The sequence below is a fragment of the Pelobates fuscus genome, chromosome 7, assembly GCF_036172605.1.
Source record: "Pelobates fuscus isolate aPelFus1 chromosome 7, aPelFus1.pri, whole genome shotgun sequence".
In the NCBI taxonomy this organism is placed as follows: domain Eukaryota; kingdom Metazoa; phylum Chordata; class Amphibia; order Anura; family Pelobatidae; genus Pelobates; species Pelobates fuscus.
Window position 1 is genome coordinate 151,471,478 of NC_086323.1, and position 25,793 is coordinate 151,497,270.

Genomic DNA, 25,793 nt, shown 5'->3' on the forward strand with positions numbered 1-25,793 from the left:
CAGGAAACATTTCTACATACCAAGATTGTCCAACTTGACTCAGGCCATTGTACGCAGATGTGTAACGTGTGCTAAGAATAATGCAAGACAAGGACCAGTAAAGCCACCAGGAGTCCAGTTTATGGGGGGACTCCCCATGTCCGATCTACAAATAGACTTTACAGTAATGCCTAAATCGGGTGGACATCGTTACCTGTTGGTAATTGTGTGCACCTATTCAGGCTGGGTAGAAGCATGTCCTACTCGTACAGAGAAAGCAGGAGAAGTTGTAAGATTCCTGCTACGAGAAATAATACCCCGATATGGACTACCCTGTTCTATAGGATCGGACAATGGTCCAGCTTTTGTTCATCAGTGCCTACAACAACTGACTCATATGCTTGGTATAAAGTGGAGGCTTCATACTGCATATAGACCCCAGAGTTCTGGTAAGGTAGAGAGAATGAATAGAACTATAAAGAACCAGTTGGCTAAAATGTGTCAGGAAACCCAACTTAAGTGGAACGTTCTCTTACCCATAGCTTTATTGCGAATCCGCAGTACCCCTACCAGAAGGATGGGCCTCTCTCCTTTTGAAATCATGTATGGGCGACCACCTCCCGTACTTGGTAACTTAAGGGGGGACTTGAGTCAGTTGGGAGAAGGAATTACCCGGCAGCAGGTTGTAGAGTTGGGTAAGACTATGGAGGAGGTACAGAAATGGGTACAAGATAGATTACCTGTGAATATTTATCCCCCTGTTCATAGTTATCATCCAGGAGACCAAGTGTGGATTAAAGAGTGGAATAATGTACCGTTAGGGCCCAAGTGGAGAGGTCCTTATGTTGTTCTTTTGTCTACCCCTACAGCGATAAAAGTAGCCGAAGTAACTCCGTGGATACATCACTCCAGGGTTAAACCAGCAGCAGTCGATTCTTGGCAAATTACAGCAGATCCAGAGAATCCCTGCAAGATCCGGTTGAAACGCACTACTCAGTCGGAGTAACGAGGAATTATTGTGGATTACAAATTTTATTGTTACAGGTGTGAGTGAGAAGGCCATAATAAAGCCTGTCCGCTTACCAACACATAGTGTATAAGCCAGGAAAGTCTCGAAGGGACACCTGTGAAGACGAGCAGAACTCCATTCCCTGCAGCCCTCACATCCTGGAAGCTGAGGTTCCATCGCACGGACGAAGACTGAGGATGACGGCGAAAGATGTGCTTTTGATTGTGTTTATTTATATGTGTTTTTATATTCAGGAAGGTAGAGGTACCGACACTCCTAGCTGTGAGGTATGCATTAAGACTACGAGAACAGGTAACCATATTTCCCAAACCCTAATTTGGCATTCACAATACGAATGTAAAGGAGAGGTATCAAGATGTAGATACCTAAATATAGACTATAGTGTGTGCCATTTAGGAGTAGGAGAACCTAAGTGCTTCAGTCCAGAGTATCAACCTCGTACAATTTGGTTGACTCTCAGGAATGGAGATCCTCAGGGGACCCTAATTAATAAGACGGTGTTAGAATCCGTACATTCTTCGGGTGTTCTGCTATTTGATGCATGTAAGGCGATATCAAGTGGTAGAAAACCGTGGAATGTATGTGGGGATCTTAGATGGGAGAGGACGTATGGGTCTAATGATAAATATATTTGTCCCAGTAGTAAAAATAAATATGTGAGTCCTAGATGCCCAAATAAAGACTATAACTTTTGTCCATATTGGTCTTGTGTGGGGTGGGCGACTTGGGGACAGACAGTAGATAAAGACATGATAGTGACTAAGTTGCCGACTAGCCCTTATTGTAAGTCTATGGAATGCAACCCAGTCCATATACTTATTAATAACCCCGACAAGTTCCTAGATAAGTATGGAAATTTATTTGGGTTTCAGATATACGGGACGGGTTTAGATCCTGGGACATTATTGTTTATAGGAATAGAGACTGATACGGTATCCTCCCAGACTCATCAAGTATACCATTCCTTTTATGAAGAGATGAGTATAGATAATAAGATCCCCCATAACGCTAAAAACCTGTTCATTGACCTAGCTGAAAGTATTGCCGGTAGTCTTAATGTTACCAACTGCTATGTGTGTGGAGGTACTAACATGGGAGACCAATGGCCTTGGGAAGCAAAGGAGGTAATGTCCGGTTCTGAGGCAGTTGACCAACTAATATCTACACAAGCCGATTATCATTTGAGTGTTAGAGGTAAATCTGAGTGGAGATTAAAGACCTCCATCATAGGTTATGTTTGCATAGCAAGGAAAGGAATAATGTATAATACTTCTGTAGGAGAATTAACTTGTCTAGGGCAAAAAGCTTATGATGATGATACTAAAAATACAACTTGGTGGTCGGCTTCAAATGTCTCAGAACCATCTAACCCGTTTGCTAGATATGCCAGTTTAAAGGATGTGTGGTTTGATTTATCCATCACATCTACCTGGAGAGCCCCAGCAAATTTGTACTGGATCTGTGGTAAGAAAGCCTATTCGGAGTTGCCACAGGACTGGGAAGGGGCATGTGTGTTGGGTATGCTCAAACCATCCTTCTTCTTGTTACCGATTGAAACAGGTGAGACTTTAGGTGTTAAAGTGTATGATGTGAATCATAGGAAGAAAAGGGGACCCTTAGAGATAGGCACCTGGGAAGATAATGAATGGCCTCCCCAGCGTATCATAGATTATTATGGGCCAGCCACGTGGGCAGAAGATGGTACCTTTGGTTATAGAACCCCAATTTATATGCTCAACCGTATTATAAGATTACAGGCGGTGGTTGAGATTATTACTAATGAGACCTCACAAGCACTCAATCTTCTAGCGAAGCATAATACCAGGATGAGGACAGCAGTGTACCAAAATAGATTAGCCTTGGATTACCTTTTGGCAGTAGAGGGAGGTGTATGTGGGAAGTTTAACCTGAGCAATTGCTGTCTTCAAATAGATGACGAAGGGCAAGCAATAGCTGAGCTTACTAGCCATATGGTTAAACTAGTGCATGTGCCTACTCAGGTATGGAAAGGGTACAATCCAAGTAGTTGGTTTGGTAGCTGGTATGAGTGGTTTGGAGGGCTTAAGGCAGTGGTAGGTGGAGTCCTACTGATTTTACTGTTGTGTCTACTCCTACCGTGTCTTATACCCTTAGTAGTTAGGTCTGTGCAAAGCCTGATAGGAAGTATAGCAGAGAGGAAGGCTGCTGCACAGATAATGGCGATATATAAGTATAAGGCTCTAGATCAAGGAGAACCAATGCAGGAAGATGAGTGTTAAAAGATTCACATCATAAGATAAGTCTGGTCTGGTTCATGGTAACCTGAGGTATATGCAAACCAAGGTTAAGTGATGCCTCAAGTAATTGTGAAATATCAGAGGCATCAAAGGGGGGAATGTGATGTAATTCCAGTAAAATACAAGTTTAGCAGGCTAAGATTGCCACAAGGCATATGTATGTATATGTGTTTGTAGTATCAGTTAGTTAATTACACGTAGCTAAGATACTGTTATCACTGTACTGACCAGGTGCAGGAATGTAAGAACTGGAATTACGCGTCCCTCTCCTTTGTATCAGATGAGCCACGTGGTTAGACCGGATGGATGAGTTTAGACTCTATTTATTAAATAGGTTAAGGGTATGTGTGGGTGTAGTTAATTGTGGGAGGAGCTACAGTGCTATATAAGGAATGTACTCTATGTATTCAGTACTCAGACTTTGCTGTATTTTGGTGACGCTAGTCCCTCTGAGTCCCGATCGGTGATCCAATAAAGAATCTCTTCCTTCCTGAAGAAACCTGTGTCCATCTCTCTGTGCTTGGCTTCCGTCAGTTTCTCCGGTATCACTATAGAGACACCAGATATGATTGGCAATGTGCACTGGAACAGTTCTGCAGAGCACACGCTGAAGGAAGGACTGACAGAGCCGCTTGAAGACAAGTAACTGCTATTCAATCTATAACAGTGAAAAATAAATTTTGGTTTTAAAAGCAAGCTATAGAGACACCAGATATGATTGGCAATGTGCACTGGAACAGTTCTGCAGAGCACACGCTGAAGGAAGGACTGACAGAGCCGCTTGAAGACAAGTAACTGCTATTCAATCTATAACAGTGAAAAATAAATTTTGGTTTTAAAAGCACGCTATAGAGACACCAGATATGATTGGCAATGTGCACTGGAACAGTTCTGCAGAGCACACGCTGAAGGAAGGCCTGACAGAGCCGCTTGAAGACAAGTAACTGCTATTCAATCTATAACAGTGAAAAATAAATTTTGGTTTTAAAAGCACGCTATAGAGACACCAGATATGATTGGCAATGTGCACTGGAACAGTTCTGCAGAGCACACGCTGAAGGAAGGACTGACACACCCGCTTGAAGACAAGTAACTGCTATTCAATCTATAACAGTGAAAAATTAATTTTGGTTTTAAAAGCACGCTATAGAGACACCAGATATGATTGGCAATGTGCACTGGAACAGTTCTGCAGAGCACACGCTGAAGGAAGGACTGACAGAGCCGCTTGAAGACAAGTAACTGCTATTCAATCTATAACAGTGAAAAATAAATTTTGGTTTTAAAAGCACGCTATAGAGACACCAGATATGATTGGCAATGTGCACTGGAACAGTTCTGCAGAGCACACGCTGAAGGAAGGACTGACACACCCGCTTGAAGACAAGTAACTGCTATTCAATCTATAACAGTGAAAAATACATTTTGGTTTTAAAAGCACGCTATAGAGACACCAGATATGATTGGCAATGTGCACTGGAACAGTTCTGCAGAGCACACACTGTAGGCCTGACAGAGCCGCTTGAAGACAAGTAACTGCTATTCAATCTATAACAGTGAAAAATAAATTTTGGTTTTAAAAGCACGCTATAGAGACACCAGATATGATTGGCAATGTGCACTGGAACAGTTCTGCAGAGCACACGCTGAATGAAGGCCTGACAGAGCCGCTTGAAGACAAGTAACTGCTATTCAATCTATAACAGTGAAAAATAAATTTTGGTTTTAAAAGCACGCTATAGAGACACCAGATATGATTGGCAATGTGCACTGGAACAGTTCTGCAGAGCACACGCTGAAGGAAGGCCTGACAGAGCCGCTTGAAGACAAGTAACTGCTATTCAATCTATAACAGTGAAAAATAAATTTTGGTTTAAAAAGCACGCAATAGAGACACCAGATATGATTGGCAATGTGCACTGGAACAGTTCTGCAGAGCACACGCTGAAGGAAGGACTGACACACCCGCTTGAAGACAAGTAACTGCTATTCAATCTATAACAGTGAAAAATAAATTTTGGTTTTAAAAGCACGCTATAGAGACACCAGATATGATTGGCAATGTGCACTGGAACAGTTCTGCAGAGCACACGCTGAAGGAAGGACTGACAGAGCCGCTTGAAGACAAGTAACTGCTATTCAATCTATAACAGTGAAAAATAAATTTTGGTTTTAAAAGCACGCTATAGAGACACCAGATATGATTGGCAATGTGCACTGGAACAGTTCTGCAGAGCACACGCTGAAGGAAGGACTGACACACCCGCTTGAAGACAAGTAACTGCTATTCAATCTATAACAGTGAAAAATAAATTTTGGTTTTAAAAGCACGCTATAGAGACACCAGATATGATTGGCAATGTGCACTGGAACAGTTCTGCAGAGCACACACTGTAGGCCTGACAGAGCCGCTTGAAGACAAGTAACTGCTATTCAATCTATAACAGTGAAAAATACATTTTGGTTTTAAAAGCACGCTATAGAGACACCAGATATGATTGGCAATGTGCACTAGAACAGTTCTGCAGAGCACACACTGTAGGCCTGACAGAGCCGCTTGAAGACAAGTAACTGCTATTCAATCTATAACAGTGAAAAATAAATTTTGGTTTTAAAAGCACGCTATAGAGACACCAGATATGATTGGCAATGTGCACTGGAACAGTTCTGCAGAGCACACGCTGAAGGAAGGACTGACAAAACCGCTTGAAGACAAGTAACTGCTATTCAATCTATAACAGTGAAAAATAAATTTTGGTTTTAAAAGCACGCTATAGAGACACCAGATATGATTGGCAATGTGCACTGGAACAGTTCTGCAGAGCACACGCTGAAGGAAGGCCTGACAGAGCCGCTTGAAGACAAGTAACTGCTATTCAATCTATACCAGTGAAAAATAAATTTTGGTTTTAAAAGCACGCTATAGAGACACCAGATATGATTGGCAATGTGCACTGGAACAGTTCTGCAGAGCACACGCTGAAGGAAGGACTGACAGAGCCGCTTGAAGACAAGTAACTGCTATTCAATCTATAAAAGTGAAAAATAAATTTTGGTTTTAAAAGCACGCTATAGAGACACCAGATATGATTGGCAATGTGCACTGGAACAGTTCTGCAGAGCACACGCTGAAGGAAGGACTTACAGAGCCGCTTGAAGACAAGTAACTGCTATTCAATCTATAACAGTGAAAAATAAATTTTGGTTTTAAAAGCACGCTATAGAGACACCAGATATGATTGGCAATGTGCACTGGAACAGTTCTGCAGAGCACACGCTGAAGGAAGTAACTGCTATTCAATCTATAACAGTGAAAAATAAATTTTGGTTTTAAAAGCACGCTATAGAGACACCAGATATGATTGGCAATGTGCACTGGAACAGTTCTGCAGAGCACACGCTGAAGGAAGGACTGACAGAGCCGCTTGAAGACAAGTAACTGCTATTCAATCTATAACAGTGAAAAATAAATTTTGGTTTTAAAAGCACACTATAGAGACACCAGATATGATTGGCAATGTGCACTTGAACAGTTCTGCAGAGCACACGCTGAAGGAAGGACTGACACACCCGCTTAAAGACAAGTAACTGCTATTCAATCTATAACAGTGAAAAATACATTTTGGTTTTAAAAGCACGCTATAGAGACACCAGATATGATTGGCAATGTGCACTGGAACAGTTCTGCAGAGCACACACTGTAGGCCTGACAGAGCCGCTTGAAGACAAGTAACTGCTATTCAATCTATAACAGTGAAAAATAAATTTTGGTTTTAAAAGCACGCTATAGAGACACCAGATATGATTGGCAATGTGCACTGGAACAGTTCTGCAGAGCACACGCTGAAGGAAGGCCTGACAGAGCCGCTTGAAGACAAGTAACTGCTATTCAATCTATAACAGTGAAAAATAAATTTTGGTTTTAAAAGCACGCTATAGAGACACCAGATATGATTGGCAATGTGCACTGGAACAGTTCTGCAGAGCACACGCTGAAGGAAGGCCTGACAGAGCCGCTTGAAGACAAGTAACTGCTATTCAATCTATAACAGTGAAAAATAAATTTTGGTTTAAAAAGCACGCTATAGAGACACCAGATATGATTGGCAATGTGCACTGGAACAGTTCTGCAGAGCACACGCTGAAGGAAGGACTGACACACCCGCTTGAAGACAAGTAACTGCTATTCAATCTATAACAGTGAAAAATAAATTTTGGTTTTAAAAGCACGCTATAGAGACACCAGATATGATTGGCAATGTGCACTGGAACAGTTCTGCAGAGCACACGCTGAAGGAAGGACTGACAGAGCCGCTTGAAGACAAGTAACTGCTATTCAATCTATAACAGTGAAAAATAAATTTTGGTTTTAAAAGCACGCTATAGAGACACCAGATATGATTGGCAATGTGCACTGGAACAGTTCTGCAGAGCACACGCTGAAGGAAGGACTGACACTCCCGCTTGAAGACAAGTAACTGCTATTCAATCTATAACAGTGAAAAATAAATTTTGGTTTTAAAAGCACGCTATAGAGACACCAGATATGATTGGCAATGTGCACTGGAACAGTTCTGCAGAGCACACACTGAAGGCCTGACAGAGCCGCTTGAAGACAAGTAACTGCTATTCAATCTATAACAGTGAAAAATACATTTTGGTTTTAAAAGCACGCTATAGAGACACCAGATATGATTGGCAATGTGCACTGGAACAGTTCTGCAGAGCACACACTGTAGGCCTGACAGAGCCGCTTGAAGACAAGTAACTGCTATTCAATCTATAACAGTGAAAAATAAATTTTGGTTTTAAAAGCACGCTATAGAGACACCAGATATGATTGGCAATGTGCACTGGAACAGTTCTGCAGAGCACACGCTGAAGGAAGGACTGACAAAACCGCTTGAAGACAAGTAACTGCTATTCAATCTATAACAGTGAAAAATAAATTTTGGTTTTAAAAGCACGCTATAGAGACACCAGATATGATTGGCAATGTGCACTGGAACAGTTCTGCAGAGCACACGCTGAAGGAAGGCCTGACAGAGCCGCTTGAAGACAAGTAACTGCTATTCAATCTATAAAAGTGAAAAATAAATTTTGGTTTTAAAAGCACGCTATAGAGACACCAGATATGATTGGCAATGTGCACTGGAACAGTTCTGCAGAGCACACGCTGAAGGAAGGACTGACAGAGCCGCTTGAAGACAAGTAACTGCTATTCAATCTATAACAGTGAAAAATAAATTTTGGTTTTAAAAGCACGCTATAGAGACACCAGATATGATTGGCAATGTGCACTGGAACAGTTCTGCAGAGCACACGCTGAAGGAAGGCCTGACAGAGCCGCTTGAAGACAAGTAACTGCTATTCAATCTATAACAGTGAAAAATAAATTTTGGTTTTAAAAGCATGCTATAGAGACACCAGATATGATTGGCAATGTGCACTGGAACAGTTCTGCAGAGCACACGCTGAAGGAAGGTCTGACAGAGCCGCTTGAAGACAAGTAACTGCTATTCAATCTATAACAGTGAAAAATAAATTTTGGTTTTAAAAGCACGCTATAGAGACACCAGATATGATTGGCAATGTGCACTGGAACAGTTCTGCAGAGCACACGCTGAAGGAAGGACTGACACACCCGCTTGAAGACAAGTAACTGCTATTCAATCTATAACAGTGAAAAATAAATTTTGGTTTTAAAAGCACGCTATAGAGACACCAGATATGATTGGCAATGTGCACTGGAACAGTTCTGCAGAGCACACACTGTAGGCCTGACAGAGCCGCTTGAAGACAAGTAACTGCTATTCAATCTATAACAGTGAAAAATACATTTTGGTTTTAAAAGCACGCTATAGAGACACCAGATATGATTGGCAATGTGCACTAGAACAGTTCTGCAGAGCACACACTGTAGGCCTGACAGAGCCGCTTGAAGACAAGTAACTGCTATTCAATCTATAACAGTGAAAAATAAATTTTGGTTTTAAAAGCACGCTATAGAGACACCAGATATGATTGGCAATGTGCACTGGAACAGTTCTGCAGAGCACACGCTGAAGGAAGGACTGACAAAACCGCTTGAAGACAAGTAACTGCTATTCAATCTATAACAGTGAAAAATAAATTTTGGTTTTAAAAGCACGCTATAGAGACACCAGATATGATTGGCAATGTGCACTGGAACAGTTCTGCAGAGCACACGCTGAAGGAAGGCCTGACAGAGCCGCTTGAAGACAAGTAACTGCTATTCAATCTATACCAGTGAAAAATAAATTTTGGTTTTAAAAGCACGCTATAGAGACACCAGATATGATTGGCAATGTGCACTGGAACAGTTCTGCAGAGCACACGCTGAAGGAAGGACTGACAGAGCCGCTTGAAGACAAGTAACTGCTATTCAATCTATAAAAGTGAAAAATAAATTTTGGTTTTAAAAGCACGCTATAGAGACACCAGATATGATTGGCAATGTGCACTGGAACAGTTCTGCAGAGCACACGCTGAAGGAAGGACTTACAGAGCCGCTTGAAGACAAGTAACTGCTATTCAATCTATAACAGTGAAAAATAAATTTTGGTTTTAAAAGCACGCTATAGAGACACCAGATATGATTGGCAATGTGCACTGGAACAGTTCTGCAGAGCACACGCTGAAGGAAGTAACTGCTATTCAATCTATAACAGTGAAAAATAAATTTTGGTTTTAAAAGCACGCTATAGAGACACCAGATATGATTGGCAATGTGCACTGGAACAGTTCTGCAGAGCACACGCTGAAGGAAGGACTGACAGAGCCGCTTGAAGACAAGTAACTGCTATTCAATCTATAACAGTGAAAAATAAATTTTGGTTTTAAAAGCACACTATAGAGACACCAGATATGATTGGCAATGTGCACTGGAACAGTTCTGCAGAGCACACGCTGAAGGAAGGACTGACACACCCGCTTAAAGACAAGTAACTGCTATTCAATCTATAACAGTGAAAAATACATTTTGGTTTTAAAAGCACGCTATAGAGACACCAGATATGATTGGCAATGTGCACTGGAACAGTTCTGCAGAGCACACACTGTAGGCCTGACAGAGCCGCTTGAAGACAAGTAACTGCTATTCAATCTATAACAGTGAAAAATAAATTTTGGTTTTAAAAGCACGCTATAGAGACACCAGATATGATTGGCAATGTGCACTGGAACAGTTCTGCAGAGCACACGCTGAAGGAAGGACTGACACACCCGCTTAAAGACAAGTAACTGCTATTCAATCTATAACAGTGAAAAATACATTTTGGTTTTAAAAGCACACTATAGAGACACCAGATATGATTGGCAATGTGCACTGGAACAGTTCTGCAGAGCACACGCTGAAGGAAGGACTGACACACCCGCTTGAAGACAAGTAACTGCTATTCAATCTATAACAGTGAAAAATAAATTTTGGTTTTAAAAGCACGCTATAGAGACACCAGATATGATTGGCAATGTGCACTGGAACAGTTCTGCAGAGCACACGCTGAAGGAAGGACTGACAGAGCCGCTTGAAGACAAGTAACTGCTATTCAATCTATAACAGTGAAAAATAAATTTTGGTTTTAAAAGCACGCTATAGAGACACCAGATATGATTGGCAATGTGCACTGGAACAGTTCTGCAGAGCACACGCTGAAGGAAGGACTGACACTCCCGCTTGAAGACAAGTAACTGCTATTCAATCTATAACAGTGAAAAATAAATTTTGGTTTTAAAAGCACGCTATAGAGACACCAGATATGATTGGCAATGTGCACTGGAACAGTTCTGCAGAGCACACACTGAAGGCCTGACAGAGCCGCTTGAAGACAAGTAACTGCTATTCAATCTATAACAGTGAAAAATACATTTTGGTTTTAAAAGCACGCTATAGAGACACCAGATATGATTGGCAATGTGCACTGGAACAGTTCTGCAGAGCACACACTGTAGGCCTGACAGAGCCGCTTGAAGACAAGTAACTGCTATTCAATCTATAACAGTGAAAAATAAATTTTGGTTTTAAAAGCACGCTATAGAGACACCAGATATGATTGGCAATGTGCACTGGAACAGTTCTGCAGAGCACACGCTGAAGGAAGGACTGACAAAACCGCTTGAAGACAAGTAACTGCTATTCAATCTATAACAGTGAAAAATAAATTTTGGTTTTAAAAGCACGCTATAGAGACACCAGATATGATTGGCAATGTGCACTGGAACAGTTCTGCAGAGCACACGCTGAAGGAAGGCCTGACAGAGCCGCTTGAAGACAAGTAACTGCTATTCAATCTATACCAGTGAAAAATAAATTTTGGTTTTAAAAGCACGCTATAGAGACACCAGATATGATTGGCAATGTGCACTGGAACAGTTCTGCAGAGCACACGCTGAAGGAAGGACTGACAGAGCCGCTTGAAGACAAGTAACTGCTATTCAATCTATAAAAGTGAAAAATAAATTTTGGTTTTAAAAGCACCCTATAGAGACACCAGATATGATTGGCAATGTGCACTGGAACAGTTCTGCAGAGCACACGCTGAAGGAAGGACTGACAGAGCCGCTTGAAGACAAGTAACTGCTATTCAATCTATAACAGTGAAAAATAAATTTTGGTTTTAAAAGCACGCTATAGAGACACCAGATATGATTGGCAATGTGCACTGGAACAGTTCTGCAGAGCACACGCTGAAGGAAGTAACTGCTATTCAATCTATAACAGTGAAAAATAAATTTTGGTTTTAAAAGCACGCTATAGAGACACCAGATATGATTGGCAATGTGCACTGGAACAGTTCTGCAGAGCACACGCTGAAGGAAGGCCTGACAGAGCCGCTTGAAGACAAGTAACTGCTATTCAATCTATAACAGTGAAAAATAAATTTTGGTTTTAAAAGCATGCTATAGAGACACCAGATATGATTGGCAATGTGCACTGGAACAGTTCTGCAGAGCACACGCTGAAGGAAGGTCTGACAGAGCCGCTTGAAGACAAGTAACTGCTATTCAATCTATAACAGTGAAAAATAAATTTTGGTTTTAAAAGCACGCTATAGAGACACCAGATATGATTGGCAATGTGCACTGGAACAGTTCTGCAGAGCACACGCTGAAGGAAGGACTGACAGAGCCGCTTGAAGACAAGTAACTGCTATTCAATCTATAACAGTGAAAAATAAATTTTGGTTTTAAAAGCACGCTATAGAGACACCAGATATGATTGGCAATGTGCACTGGAACAGTTCTGCAGAGCACACGCTGAAGGAAGGACTGACAGAGCCGCTTGAAGACAAGTAACTGCTATTCAATCTATAACAGTGAAAAATAAATTTTGGTTTTAAAAGCACGCTATAGAGACACCAGATATGATTGGCAATGTGCACTGGAACAGTTCTGCAGAGCACACGCTGAAGGAAGGTCTGACAGAGCCGCTTGAAGACAAGTAACTGCTATTCAATCTATAACAGTGAAAAATAAATTTTGGTTTTAAAAGCACGCTATAGAGACACCAGATATGATTGGCAATGTGCACTGTAACAGTTCTGCAGAGCACACGCTGAAGGAAGGCCTGACAGAGCCGCTTGAAGACAAGTAACTGCTATTCAATCTATAACAGTGAAAAATAAATTTTGGTTTTAAAAGCACGCTATAGAGACACCAGATATGATTGGCAATGTGCACTGGAACAGTTCTGCAGAGCACACGCTGAAGGAAGGACTGACAGAGCCGCTTGAAGACAAGTAACTGCTATTCAATCTATAACAGTGAAAAATAAATTTTGGTTTTAAAAGCACGCTATAGAGACACCAGATATGATTGGCAATGTGCACTGGAACAGTTCTGCAGAGCACACGCTGAAGGAAGGACTGACAGAGCCGCTTGAAGACAAGTAACTGCTATTCAATCTATAACAGTGAAAAATAAATTTTGGTTTTAAAAGCACGCTATAGAGACACCAGATATGATTGGCAATGTGCACTGGAACAGTTCTGCAGAGCACACGCTGAAGGAAGGACTGACAGAGCCGCTTGAAGACAAGTAACTGCTATTCAATCTATAACAGTGAAAAATAAATTTTGGTTTTAAAAGCACGCTATAGAGACACCAGATATGATTGGCAATGTGCACTGGAACAGTTCTGCAGAGCACACGCTGAAGGAAGGTCTGACAGAGCCGCTTGAAGACAAGTAACTGCTATTCAATCTATAACAGTGAAAAATAAATTTTGGTTTTAAAAGCACGCTATAGAGACACCAGATATGATTGGCAATGTGCACTGTAACAGTTCTGCAGAGCACACGCTGAAGGAAGGACTGACAGAGCCGCTTGAAGACAAGTAACTGCTATTCAATCTATAACAGTGAAAAATAAATTTTGGTTTTAAAAGCACGCTATAGAGACACCAGATATGATTGGCAATGTGCACTGGAACAGTTCTGCAGAGCACACGCTGAAGGAAGGACTGACAGAGCCGCTTGAAGACAAGTAACTGCTATTCAATCTATAACAGTGAAAAATAAATTTTGGTTTTAAAAGCACGCTATAGAGACACCAGATATGATTGGCAATGTGCACTGGAACAGTTCTGCAGAGCACACGCTGAAGGAAGGACTGACAGAGCCGCTTGAAGACAAGTAACTGCTATTCAATCTATAACAGTGAAAAATTAATTTTGGTTTTAAAAGCACGCTATAGAGACACCAGATATGATTGGCAATGTGCACTGGAACAGTTCTGCAGAGCACACGCTGAAGGAAGGCCTGACAGAGCCGCTTGAAGACAAGTAACTGCGATTCAATCTATAACAGTGAAAAATAAATTTTGGTTTTAAAAGCACGCTATAGAGACACCAGATATGATTGGCAATGTGCACTGGAACAGTTCTGCAGAGCACACGCTGAAGGAAGGTCTGACAGAGCCGCTTGAAGACAAGTAACTGCTATTCAATCTATAACAGTGAAAAATAAATTTTGGTTTTAAAAGCACGCTATAGAGACACCAGATATGATTGGCAATGTGCACTGTAACAGTTCTGCAGAGCACACGCTGAAGGAAGGACTGACAGAGCCGCTTGAAGACAAGTAACTGCTATTCAATCTATAACAGTGAAAAATAAATTTTGGTTTTAAAAGCACGCTATAGAGACACCAGATATGATTGGCAATGTGCACTGGAACAGTTCTGCAGAGCACACGCTGAAGGAAGGACTGACAGAGCCGCTTGAAGACAAGTAACTGCTATTCAATCTATAACAGTGAAAAATAAATTTTGGTTTTAAAAGCACGCTATAGAGACACCAGATATGATTGGCAATGTGCACTGGAACAGTTCTGCAGAGCACACGCTGAAGGAAGGACTGACAGAGCCGCTTGAAGACAAGTAACTGCTATTCAATCTATAACAGTGAAAAATAAATTTTGGTTTTAAAAGCACGCTATAGAGACACCAGATATGATTGGCAATGTGCACTGGAACAGTTCTGCAGAGCACATGCTGAAGGAAGGACTGACAGAGCCGCTTGAAGACAAGTAACTGCTATTCAATCTATAACAGTGAAAAATACATTTTGGTTTTAAAAGCACGCTATAGAGACACCAGATATGATTGGCAATGTGCACTGGAACAGTTCTGCAGAGCACACGCTGAAGGAAGGCCTGACAGAGCCGCTTGAAGACAAGTAACTGCTATTCAATCTATAACAGTGAAAAATAAATTTTGGTTTTAAAAGCACGCTATGGAGACACCAGGTATGATTGGCAATGTGCACTGGAACAGTTCTGCAGAGCACACGCTGAAGGAAGGCCTGACAGAGCCGCTTGAAGACAAGTAACTGCTATTCAATCTATAACAGTGAAAAATAAATTTTGGTTTTAAAAGCACGCTATAGAGACACCAGATATGATTGGCAATGTGCACTGGAACAGTTCTGCAGAGCACACGCTGAAGGAAGGACTGACAGAGCCGCTTGAAGACAAGTAACTGCTATTCAATCTATAACAGTGAAAAATCAATTTTGGTTTTAAAAGCACGCTATAGAGACACCAGATATGATTGGCAATGTGCACTGGAACAGTTCTGCAGAGCACACGCTGAAGGAAGGACTGACAGAGCCGCTTGAAGACAAGTAACTGCTATTCAATCTATAACAGTGAAAAATCAATTTTGGTTTTAAAAGCACGCTATAGAGACACCAGATATGATTGGCAATGTGCACTGGAACAGTTCTGCAGAGCACACGCTGAAGGAAGGACTGACAGAGCCGCTTGAAGACAAGTAACTGCTATTCAATCTATAACAGTGAAAAATAAATTTTGGTTTTAAAAACACGCTATAGAGACACCAGATATGATTGGCAATGTGCACTGGAACAGTTCTGCAGAGCACACGCTGAAGGAAGGACTGACAGAGCCGCTTGAAGGACACTGACTGGCTGCTATTAGCTTACACTAGAAACCTTTTTTCTTTGTAAAAGCACGCTAAAGAGACACCAGATATGATTGGCAACTGTCAAAGCACGCTGGCACAGGTCTGCAGAGCAGACGCTGAAGTTGGCCTGACACCCAGACACTTGCAGACAACTAACTGCTCTTCTATTACAGTGAAAAAAAAATATTTATTTTAAATGTAAAGCTTAACCTATTGTTAAAACAGATATGAGTGGTGGCACTGACTGTGCAAATGGGCAAGGCATCCAACCTGACACAGAAGCTGGCAGGCAGGCAACTGCTCTTCTATTACAGTGAAAAAAAAATATTTATTTTAAATGTAAAGTTTAACCTATTGTTAAAACAGATATGAGTGGTGGCACTGACTGTGCAAATGGGCAAGGCATCCAACCTGACACAGAAGCTGGCAGGCAGGCAACTGCTCTTCTATTACAGTGAAAAAAAAATATTTATTTTAAATGTAAAGCTTAACCTATTGTTAAAACAGATATGAGTGGTGGCACTGACTGTGCAAATGGGCAAGGCATCCAACCTGACACAGAAGCTGGCAGGCAGGCAACTGCTCTTCTATTACAGTGAAAACAAATATTTATTTTAAATGTAAAGCTTAACCTATTGTTAAAACAGATATGAGTGGTGGCACTGGGCAAGTAAGCACAGTATCCAATGTGAACCTCACACAGAAGCTGGCAGGCAGGCACCTGCAATTACATTACACAGGAAAAAAAAAAAAAAAAAGCAGCCTGATGTTATAGCCCTAAAAAGGGCTTTTTGGGGTGCTGTCCTTACAGCAGAGATCAGATGAGTCCTTCAGGATTGTAGTGGACACTGAATACCCTAGCCTAGCTATCAATTTCCCTATCTAATCAGCAGCAGCTAAACTTTCCCTCCTCTCACTAAGCATGCAGCTTCAGAATGAATCGAAAATGGATGCTGGGAGGGAGGTTGGAGGGTGTGGAAGGGAGGGAGTGCTGCTGATTGGCTGGAATGTGTCTGCTGACCGAGAGGCACAGGGTCAAAGTTTGCCCAATGATGACGAATAGGGGGCGGATCGAACTGCGCATGTGTCCGCCCGCCGCGGCGAACGCGAACACGCTAAGTTCGCTGGGAACTGTTCGCCGGCGGACAGTTCGGTACATCACTATATATAAATATACACACTGTTTAAATTCCAGGAGCTAAAATAGTTGTGTTTTGCTTCTGTGAGCTCTTCGACGGCTAGGAAGTAGTTTAAAATCTGTCAAAAACTCTTTGCCATTTTCATTTTTACCCTCATCCTATTAACATCTTCCCAAATGTAACCCCTTCCCTAATCCTTAAAAAAAAAAAAACACCAACGAAGGGGGCGTGGCTAGCAGCCGGACACGATGGCCGCTTGAAACTTTGCTCCGGCACATGGGCTTCACTAAAAATGACAATTAACTTGCAGAACCCACAAAACCAAATCCCACAAGATAATGTCATAACACAAGACGAAGGTCACCTCCAAAGCAGAAAAACGTAATTTCTTCGGCCAAAAATCCTCCTCCGCGTATGAGGCCGCACAAGATGGCCGCAATACAAGATGGCGAGTAAGATTCAGACTCCACGGGCCTCTTGCAGGCTACGGAAGACTCCATACTACAAGAAGGCTTAACAAAAAGCTACTTTGAGCAAGCCCTAAACACCATGTCAGCTAAACTTATCAGCTCATGGCAGACAGCAGACAAGATACAGAAGGAAATCCGGGACCTAACAGCCAGAACAAATAGAGTCGAAACAGCATGTACAGATCTGGCCTCCGCACACAGCATCACAGCAGACCAACTAAGGGAAATCCACAAATGCCTGGACTCCATGGAAACCCACATGGCTGACTCGGAAGACAGGGCGAGGAGGAATAATCTACGTCTACGAGGAGTTCCAGAGTCATTCCTCCCCTGCGACCTACAGGTTTACGCGAGAGGGCTGATGCACGCATATGCGCCCAGAGTGCCCGCAGACATGCTGCTAGTGGACAGAATCCACAGGGTGCCTAAACCCCGCCACTTACCTGACACTGTTCCGAGAGATGTGCTCCTTAGAGCGCATTATTATCATATAAAGGAAATCATCATGCAAACTTACCAAAATAAAGAGGGGCCCCATGAGGATTACCCTACCGTGCACATAATGGCGGACCTCTCGCTTGTCACGGAGACATTGAGGGAATAAGGCATGCGCTACAGGTGGGGATATCCCACGAAAATTCTAACTACCAGACATGGCACCGTACAAATCATCAACACACCCGAGGAAGGCCAACGCATACTGCGAGATTGGGGCCTGAGCAATAATACCGCCGCGACCCATGCACTCCGGCAAAGCGCTTCCCAGTCTAAAGACCGGTCCACTACATGACAACCTGCTTAAAGGGACTCAAGTATATTCGCTACACAATAATGCTATATTCCCTCTCTCCCCACTGTATTGCACTTCAAATCAGACACCACTTAGACACTAACCCGAAGGCCACAAACTGTCTGGGACTGCCTGGTGATCTCCGCTCCTTCCTTGGGTCCCCCAGCACATGCTGGGTATCCCTCCCTTCTACATAATTGTTATATAATTTTTGGGGGTAAACCACATGCTACTTAGGGTACACAGACATGACACACCCCAGTTCCACAGCTATCACCTACGCCAGGCCCGAAGCAGCAGTAACTCAAAGTAGAATAAGCCCAAAGCTAGCCCTTACTTCAATACTATCTAATCCTACCATGGGGCCAACATCATTCCTTACCAGTCGGGCAACCCCCCGGAGTCCACGTGTGAGACAGCCCCCATGATATTACGGGTCGACCCACTGACAGTTACCACCCCCCCCTCCCCTCCCCCATAGCACCCTATCCCTCCAAGTAAGGGGCCTATAAACAACATGACCTGCAATGGCGACTTAATGTAGCGACATCAACTTGCCGCAATGTACACAATATTTTAGCAATATGTATGTTTTAAATGTTATATAGGTTTGCAATGTTATATATGTAATTTACTTATCTAGTTTAATGCTGGCAACTATATACCAATAGCTGCACTTGACCTAATTGTTAAGATTGTTGTCTTTTTTATGTATCTTCATGTTGCTCAACACCATTACTGTAACCAAACTCTGACATTATCTGTAAGCTCGAGACAACTCTGCAACCACGTCTCTTACACGATAGGAGCCCAATAGCCACAACTTAGGTGGTCTTACCCGCCTACTCTCCCCCAGGCTTGAGAAAAGCTCTTAAAGAGTCAGAACGTTGACATTCTGATCCAATTAAAATGTACATATTTTGGACATAACCTATATGTTCCCAGACATATTTTATTCTCTCCTTTATGATTATCATGGTTATTCACTAAAGTAAGATTTGTTGAGAATTCAAAGTGAATTCTAATGAATTTTAGATATAATGCCAAATTTGAATTCCAGACAATTCTCACCTTAGTAACTAACCCTGTACATGTTGAACAATTCTTTCCCTTACATAAATAAAATAAATTCCATTGGTGAACATCCTTTCAAATGTGCAGGGCAGATCCGGACTGGCCATCGGGCATACCGGGCAAATGCCCGGTGGGTCACAATGGCCACGGGATCTCCTCTGTCGGCCCTTGCAGAGCCAGCACAATCCGAGCACCGGCCCTGTTGTTTGCCTTCATGGGCTGGTGGGGAGATCAAAGATCTCCCTCACCGTCCCACAGGCACTGACATACGGGTCCGGGCAGAGGAGGGAGGGAGAGGAGGAGCCGGTGGAGCTCTTACCTGCAGCTCCGCCGCGTTCCTCTCACTAGGTCGGAGTGTTGCCGCTCAGATCTCGCAAGAGTAAACTCTAGCCCCGCAGGCTAGAGTTCAATCACCACTAGGACCACCAGGGATAAGCAAATGTTAAAATAAAATAAAAACCTGAAAGTTAATATCATGCACTTAACTATAAAATTAAATTCTATGTAACCTAGTAAATACACATTTTGTAGAAGGGGAGAGATGGATGTTGATATTTTGCAGTATAGTTTGCAGTATAATAGAGAATATATAATATTTTGCAGTATAGTTTGCAGTATAATAGAGAAAAGACAAATGGCAGTCTAAAAAGCTATGATTTCACTAAAAGGCCAAGAAACAGTCTTTTCATTAGCTGTATAGGTCTGTAATATTTATGCAAAAAAAAAAAAAAATCTAATTTATGGGTGTTTATTCAATTCTACACAACACCTTAAGCAATATTAGTATATTTTCAGAAACTCGTATTTGTAATTTGTTTCTGTCCTTCATCAAGCGAAAGGTTTTAAGCAGAAATTGCAGGAATGAATAAAATGATAAAAAAAATGATTTTAGCTGTTGAAAGGTTACTATCTACAAATAAACTGGATTTCTTTAATAAGCAGGCAATTTTCATCATACCGTAAATCTGCTGCCCTTCTCTGAGTTAATTTGACTATTCCATTAAAGAATGAAAACATATTCAAATTAAAAAATCCCATAAGGAATGCAAAGAGGAAAACATCAATAGAGAGAAATAAAAGAATTATCACTGTTTCTTTAACCAAAATATTTCTAAACAAAAATGAGTCCGAGAATAAATAAAATGCTTGATACCAACAAATATGGAAATAATTGATGATTCTCAATCACAGGTCGATTTGTGACATTCATATTTTTATTTATTTATTGGGGATTGTGGTGGGGGGAGGGAGGAATAATTTATGAACTCTCTCTGTGCTTAAAATCGAAGCCAGGTATTATTTGCAAGTTAAGTTGTTCGGGGATCTAGTTCCCAAAATCCCAATGCATTTTTACTGTGCACTTTGACGCTGCTCTTTTGGGCTGACTGATTTTTTTTGGTTCTTTTTCTGAAATGGTGTTCTACTAAATGGCATGACTTTCTCTATCAAATGCCATGCCCTGATATGGCGAAAGAACTGTAAAAACAAGGACATTGGATTGAAAATTTCTAAATTACGCAATCCGTAAATTAGATTTGAAGCATATTGAAACTTCTGAAGAATTATCTCTATTTTGTAGGAACTAACTGTTTTCGGTGTGCATCCGTGTATAGCAGAGCTTCACAGCAAAAAGGCTTGCAGTAGTGTGCAATTAAGTGCACTTCTGCACAAAATGTATTACATTTTTGCGGCTGTGCCATTCTGTTATTTTGGCGTACTCTTGCTTTCACTTTTGTAAATAAATTCTATACATACTATACACTATAGTCACCTGAACAACTTTAGCTTAATGAAGCAGTATTGGTGTATAGAACATGCCCCTGCAGCCTCACTGCTCAATCCTCTGCCATTTAGGAGTTAAATCCCTTTGTTTATGAACCCTAGTCACACCTCCCTGCCTGTGACTTGCACAGCCTTCCATAAACACTTCCTGTAAAGAGAGCCCTATTTAGGCTTTCTTTATTGCAAGTTCTGTTTAATTAAGATTTTCTTATCCCCTGCTATGTTAATAGCTTGCTAGACCCTGCAAGAGCCTCCTGTATGTGATTAAAGTTCAATTTAGAGATTGAGATACAATTATTTAAGGTAAATTACATCTGTTTGAAAGTGAAACCAGTTTTTTTTTTTTTTATATGCAGGCTCTGTCAATCATAGCCAGGGGGTGTGTGGCTAGGGCTGCATAAACAGAAACAAAGTGATTTAACTCCTAAATGGCAGAGAATTGAGCAGTGAAATTGCAGGGGAATAATCTATACACCAAAACTGCTACATTAAGCTAAAGTTGTTCAGGTGACTGTAGTGTCCCATATATTATTATCTCACATATATATTATTATTATTATTATTATTATTATAGCCAAATTTGCCACCCTAACTCCTCCCACAGTTTTTACACTACATAGACAGAAATATACCAAAATGTGCAGAGTGTTCCCGATCGGATTGCTATAACTTTGTGGAACGTTTCGCCGAATGGTTCACGGAATATCATCGTTCTTGTGGGGAAATTTGTCCCATAGGAATGAATGGCAAAATGTTGAAAACTAGAGTGGGAGCTGGCAAAAGCTGAAAAATCAGGATTGGCCTGCTCTGTCTGTGCCCCTTTGATTGGCCTGCTATGTCTGTGCCCCATTGATTGGCCTGCTATGTCTGTGCCCAATTGATTGGCCTGCTATGTCTGTGCCCCTTTGATTGGCCTGCTATGTCTGTGCCCCATTGATTGGCCTGCTTTGTCTGTGCCCCATTAATTGGCCTGCTATGTCTGTGCCCCATTGATTGGCCAGCTACGTCTGTGCCCCATAGATTGGCCAGCTACGTCTGTGCCCCATTGATTGGCCAGCTACATCTGTGCCTCATTGATTGGCCAGCTACATCTGTGCCCCATAGATTGGCCAGCTATGTCTGCACTCCATGGATTGGCCGGCTATGCCTGTGCCCCGGTGATTGGCCAGCTATACCTGTGCTCATTTGATTGGCCTGCTAGGTCTGTGCCCACTTGATTGGCCTGCTATGTCTGTGCCTTTCTGACTGGCCTGCTCTATCTGGGCCCGAAATCCCTTTTGGCCGCAGGCCTGGGAGGATATCAGTGAGAAGAGCCAAGTGTCCACTATTGACATGGAGATAGATGGGTATCCGGGAAAGCACTGCTACCTTACCATCCAAGAGGACACCAGTACACGGGCACCTCAATATGATTGAAAGGATGAAGACCCTAAACCTCATGCTCTGAGGGGCGAGGCTTTTTGTTATGAGGTTCCCCGGGTACACCACCACGGTTCACACCAACCCGGCGGCGGCACATCTCTGAAGAGAATATTGCACAAGCAGGTACCATTGCTCTGACACCAACAGGGGAGCATGGTTGCCTTGCCTTCAGCAACTAACCATTTAGCTGCCTTTTCGGTATCCATCTTAGGTATTGGCAGTTAGTCTTACTTCTTGTTCAGCTCCTGACCCTTTAAGTTGGGTTTACTCGACTTGCTGTTCCGATCTGCTGTTTACCTGCTCTCCGTGGTACGTATTTACCGTAATCTACATTATTTGTTGTTTCTTGGTTTTCGAGCCTTTCAATTGTCCTATCGCTCGGGTCGTTGAGAGGGCTGACTTGACCTCCTCCCATCTCCTGGGCTCTGGTGGATTGCGGAGAACGTCTCCAGCTTACCTCAGGCTACCAACGGTCATCCTGGACCCCGTGCGCACGCACAGGATCCGGGCGGTCAGTTGGTAGTTCCCATCATTGTTTTCGTAGGTTGCTTTTTCTCACCATCCCTTTCTGTTATTAAGGATGGACATGGCCCGTGGCTGTATACTAATCCATCTTCCATCGGTCTGATTTATTGCCAGTTGATTTCCACCTCAGGTGAGCGATTCAGAGAAAGGTCTCGTGGCCAGTGAGAGACCCACCTCAGGATCTAAGTCTTATACTGATATTAGTAAACGGCGTACCCCTGCAGTTGGTCACCCTGAATCTCTAAAGGACTCTAGTTTGGATTACAAGGGGGTGTGACCTTCCATCACCTCAATCCGAGAATGATATTTTACTTTCACGAACAGAGCGAACCCCTCTCATATACGGAACCGGACAGTGATCTGTTATTAGAGGGCGCGGCCCTCCCTCAACCTCAGCCCGTTACTGAGCTGGATACAGAGTGACACATTCTCGTAGAGAGAACCGGTCCCTCCTGCATTCAAGTAGATCTTACGACCGTGCTACCGATTTCGTTATATAGGGCTGCCTGATCATGCAGGATACATATTTAGACTGGATCCCTCTATTTCACCTTCTGTAATGGATCTACTGGATTCGGACCACTGTACACCACACGATAAATACTCACAGAGGTATAGCGGGGGGAGACTCCCGCTTATTTACACACACTCCTGGAGAAGGTACGTCTAACGGATGAGCCTCAGGTATACAGGAGTGCAGGTTTTGGTATATTCTGCGCTATATGAAACAGATAATTGCATTCTGTTTCAGATATCTGGACCATTGCCGACAAACTGCGCAGACAGTTTTTTTTCCAGATCAAGATGACATGAGATACTGAGACCTTCAGGGGGCAAACGGGCACTGCATTGCTCGGGTAACAAGACTAGGGAAGGCCCTCTACCCGGTCTGCAGGTGCTCCGTATGCATGGAAAGTCCGGAAACCCCGGTTGACTTGAATCCCCTGGTCTGTCGGGATCCTGCGGGCGGCTGCGAGGGGAGGCTGCACTACGCTCGCAGTACTCACGCTCCAGCCGTCCACGGTCCCCTCCTCCTCGTGGGCTCGGCGAGCGGCATCCTTCCAGCCTCGGATGCTGCCCGCATCTTCCTCCACGTCCCCCAGTGGCAGCATGCATGACGCTGCACGCTGGGAGACCGCCCAATATATTACACGCCGGGGTCAGTCACCTGACCCGGCGTTAAAGGCACAGTGCCTCAATCACAGTGGGAGGTTTAGATATCTCCCACGTGTGATTGTTAATTCTGATTGGAAATTATCCAATCAGAATTAACCTTATGGTTTAAATACTTACCTTTCCTGTTCCTCCCTGCCCTGTTGTGGTCTTTGCTTGCTAGTATTGCTACTGAACTTGTGTTTCTGGTTACGTACTCTCTGGCTTGTTAATCTGACTTTGTGACTTTCTCCTACCCTTTGACCTCGGCTTGTTTCTCGTTATTCTGTTTTCTGGTTACCCTTACTCGACTTGTCTGCTGACTATTCTTTGCGTGCTTAGCCCGGTCACTCTAAGGTCCGGTACTGCACCTTTTCTGTGTGTGTGTGTGTGTGTTAGCGTGTTGGGTTCCCCGAATCGTGACGTGGTCATTACAATCTCGGAATAAGATGACAGGACTGCCCCTACTCCTCTGAGTGCATATCTGGAGAACATGGTTCAGAGGTGGAGGGCCCTCTGTCTATACTCTATATCCCTCGCGGGAGCCGTCTTGGTTTGGTTTCTCACTAACCCACCTTTTCATCTACCATCGAGAAGCCCTACGAGACTCTATAGAGGAATCCGGGGTGCCCCGAATCCTACACGGACGTCAGAGTCGGGTCGCAACCTACCGCTGGGTTGTAGCAGACTCAGGATGTGTAGCAGACTCAGATAGGGCTGCTGACATTCTCAATCGAGACATCACATGATTCGGATGGTTGAAGCTAGTCCCTTGTTTTTTGTTTTTTGTTTTTTCGTTATATCTGCTCTCTGGAGTCAAATGGAGCAAAGGAACTTTACGCCTTGCCTGCGTATTGGAGGACATTATGTTTTTGCGGGACTCTAAGCTCAGAAGGGAGGTATCCCTCTATAGGGAGACCTTGACTTCGATTATCGAACTCACATTCCTGGGTCCCTTGACCTGGGGCCTACTCTGGGAGATACGCACCCGGACAGTCAGGGGTGCAGGGACCTAGGGGTCTCACTATGTTATACCCTATCTTGTAGGTGGCATGTAGACCAGGAACCCCTACACGAATTTTGACAGGTCGGGCATGGAACAGGATCGTACTACGGGTAAGCGGATTATTTCACTCTCTCACTACAGCACGTGAGGACTCTTCACTGTTATGCAGATCTCAATCAACATTGGGTCCGTACATCATATCACTCTTAGACGACGACATATCTGGATGGAAATCTCAACTCAGGTTTACGTTTCCCATCCCTCTGAATATTTCCGGGATTCACTATCCCCAGAAAAGCCGACCACCGTTCCATCACGCAAGTTCAGTTGGGACCCTGATCGCACGGCCCTTGTGGAGTTCCTTCTCTACTGCAGTCGCGGGTTGCATAGTCCATTTGGAATACTGGATTCACTTAGGATACGGCTAGTTTGACGCACTCTTGCCTGCTTTATAACTGTATTCTCGGATGAGAATACCCACCGGGTAGGTCATGAGGGAACGAAAAGACCCTATTGAGTTCTATGACGGAATTGGTGGTAGTGTCACGATTCTGGGAACCAAACACGCTAACAGGTCACAGAGAGGAAGGGTGCTATACCGGTCCTTAGAGTGGCCGGGCTAAGCACACTAAGAATGGTCAGGAGACAAGCCAAGTAAAAGGAGGCAGAAAATGGGAGAACGAGAAACAAGCCGAGGTCAAAGG